The following is a 3,688-nucleotide window of genomic DNA, read 5'->3' on the forward strand; positions in this document are numbered from 1 at the left end:
CTTTGGTATGTGTGAGAGGGACAAGAGATTCCAAAGCTACAGCTATTGTGGTGTTATATAGAGCGGCAGCGTCATCTGCATTGTGTAGGGAACTTATGTCTGTGAGAGGAGGAGGGATTCAGAGAGTGAGTGTAGATCAAGGTGTTTAAGATTTCTGCGAGGGTGTGCAAGTTTGTGGATGGGGATTGTAGACAAGGAGTGGAGAGAGAAGAGAATGTGAGTAGATTGTGGTCAGAAAGAGGAAGAGGTGAGTTAGAGAGGTTAGATAAAGAGCAGAGGTGGGTGAAGATGAGGTCCAGTGTGTGACCATCTTTGTGAATGGCTGCAGAAGACCATTGAGTGGGGCCGAAGGAGAAATTGAAAGATAGAAGTTTAGTGGCAACTGAGAGGGAAGTGTCAATGGGTATGTTGAAGTCACCCATGATGATAGTGGGGATGTCCGCAGAAAGGAAATGAAGTAGTCAGGTGGTGAAGTGGTCAAAGAAGGTGGTGGCTGGCCCTGGGGGGCGGTAAATATCAGCCAGTTGGAGGTTTGAGGGGGAATAGATGCGCACAGAGTGCACCTCAAAGGAAGGAAGGGTAACAGAGGGTGGCAGTGGGATTGGGGTGAAGGAGCAGTTATCTGACAGAAGAAAACCAACTCCCCCGCCATGCTTGCTGCTGGGACGGGGTGAGTGAGAAAGGTGGAAGCCACCATATGAAAGTGCAGCAGGTGAGGCTGTGCCAGAAGGGGTGAGCCAGGATTCGGTGATGGCGAGGAAGGAAAGTTTGTGAGTAATAAAAAGATCATGGATGTAGGAAAGCGTGTTGCAGACAGAGTGAGCATTCCATAGAGCTCCTGTTAGTGGGACTGGGGAGGTGGGGGCTGGGCGAATGGGTATAAGGTTAGAGAGGTTAAGGAAATTTGTGATAGAGCATGGATGGGAGGTAGAACTGACTGTGGGGATGTGGTGAGTAGGACCAGGATTTTGGAGAGATATCACCAGCAGTGAGAAGGAGCAGAGAAAGTGTTAGCAGGTGGGAGCAGGAGAGGGCATGAGGTGGCTGTCTGTGCTTTGAGACAGAGGATTGTATGTTGAGGAACAGTTCTGAGTAGGAGCAGAGATGGATGGGGAGGATTGAGGAAGAGATGAACAGTTCCTTACCTGGTGTAGGGATTAGGGGAGTTAGCAGAAAGTGAAGGATTATAAGGGTGAAAGTGAAAATAAACAGAAACATTGTTTACAGTGACTGGCCAGTTACCTTCAGTTCCCTTCTGGTTGAATTCTGGTTTTAATTCTACATTAATCTTCACACTTCTAGGACACACTTAGAGGAATCACACTGCAGACTAAAGTCATTGCAGACTTGTGCTATGTAATATATGTACAACTAAGTGCATTCAGGTGTGAAGCAGAGAGGAGTGGTCTCTGTTCATCTTGGTCAGAGAATTAAGAGTGGACCAGATGCATACAACAAGACAAAGTAAACAAGGTCATAAATAAGCTGGGGTTAGCTTAAAGGCACACCATGTGAATGCTAGGAGCAGAGGAAAGTCTGTGTGGAAAGTTGGCTGATGTACTATATGCACTTCATAGAAAGACAAGGCAGGAGAGTGGGCTGGAGAGCTGGGTGCATGAACATACCATGTGAATGCTAGGAGCAGAGGAAAGTCTGTGTGGAAAGTTGGGTGATGTACTATATGCACTTCATAGACAGACAAGGCAGGAGAGCAGGCTGGAGAGCTGGGTGCATGAACATACCTGTAGGAAGAATAGACCTGCTGGTTATAGTGCGATGGTGGCAGATATCAGGGCACAGTCTGTATACATCCTTCTGGTTTTAATTCTACAATAATCTTCACACTTCTAGGAATCACACTGCAGACTTATGATACCCCCAAGTTGTTTGAGGAGCACATTCTTTAGTTGATGTAGAAAAACATGAATCCATGTGACACATTAATTCCTGTTCTGAGTGTGTTAAGGTTGTTATAAGTTTGTGCTCACAAATTTTTCTTCTCTCTGAGGCTTGAAGTTACTTTTTAATACCAGATCAAATATCAAAACATGGGGATGCAACAACTTGTTTTTGCAATAAAAAGAGTCTTTTAGTGTGTAACAGTAGCGAAATAGAAGAAAACAATATAAAACTGGTATTGCAGTAATCGCATAAACCCGAAGAACAAAACCATCTATTCACTTAGACCACACAAGGAACAGCGTAAAAAACAAATAAAACCAATTTTTGACCTACTGATGATTTTTTTCATTTTGTCTCCCAAAGATCGCAGTAAGGCTCGGCTCACATTTATCCTGCCCTCTCCGCTGAGCGCTTACACCCTCTAAAATATTTGATTCAGACGGAACCCCAGGAGAAAGATTCCCTATAATGAGATCGATTGAGGCACTGTTGACTTTGTCTGGCATTTGATCCAGTGATGTCTGTCCTTTTACGCATGCATAAAAGCATAGTTGGCCACCATTTTGAGCACTTATGAAAAGAAGGACAACACTGTACAGTAAATGGATCCCTAGGGGTTTTATCTGATTCGTCATGTTTATTTACAATCTGACTATGACATTAGTAATAGAGAGATGTCTTATAGAACTAACTTGTGGGCTTGATGTCAGCAGACAGCTGACATTAAACAACAAATATTAACCCCACTTGTGACCGCCATCGGGTCAGTGGAAAGAGCCAGGCAAAGAGCAAGAATTGGCGCTTCCAATAGAGACAGCTGAGGGCTTCTATTTTTAGGCTGAAATAAATTTAAAAAAACAGCCTGGGTTTTCCTCTATTCTTGATAAACAGCCATGATGACATCTGAGGGTTGCAGCCCACAGATGTCAGTTAACCATGCTGGTTATCAAAAATTGAGGGGAACCCAAGCGGTTTTTTATTTAATTATTTATAGGGCAGGTTCCAGCTGATGATTACTCCCATCAGGCACACCTGCTCTCACTGTTATTAGTGGCAGCAGGTGTAGACTGATGGGTGTAGTACTCTATCATCAGCCGACACTTCTATGATCAGAGGAAAACTTTTTACCTCCAGTCACAGCTGCTGGCTCACTCTGTCATCTGATACCATGGGAGTCACAGCTGTCTGGCCGTACATAATTATCTTACCACCGATCAGAGCCAGTGCTTGTCGCACGAACGTGGCAGACAATAGATTTTTGGCTCCCCCATTCATCTGAATGGAGTCTGTGTTTGGGTCCTGTTTTGGAACCTGAACCAAACTTTTTTTTAACTGTTAGGCCACACAGGGCCGTATTTGCCACTAGGCACTTGAGGGCACGTGCCTAGGGCGGCAGGATGCGGGGGGGCGGCACCTGAGCACGGCAAGATTTTTTTTTATTATTTATTTATTTTTTTAAAATCCGGGTCCGCCTGCCCTCCCTCCTCCTCCTTCCCGCCCGCCCTCCCTCCATCCTTCTTCCCGCCCACCTCAGTCTTCTGGCTGCTGCTGGAGTCTCGGATCCAGTACTGCACAGGGGGCCGGAAGCGGAAACAAGTCACACCGCAGGCCCGCTCTCTCCTCGCTGAAGCGCCAAGTTCAATTTCTGCCTGACAGTCCTGTGTGCGACTCGGCCGGCCCGCCTCTGTCTGCTGTTGATGTCTCAGATGATCCCACCAGGGGCGGGCAGGGTGCAGATGCCCCCGGGCCGGTCCCCCAGCAGCAGGTTCAGGCAGCCACATCCCTG

Source organism: Ranitomeya imitator, chromosome 2 (genome assembly GCF_032444005.1).
Source record: "Ranitomeya imitator isolate aRanImi1 chromosome 2, aRanImi1.pri, whole genome shotgun sequence".
Lineage (NCBI taxonomy): Eukaryota > Metazoa > Chordata > Amphibia > Anura > Dendrobatidae > Ranitomeya > Ranitomeya imitator.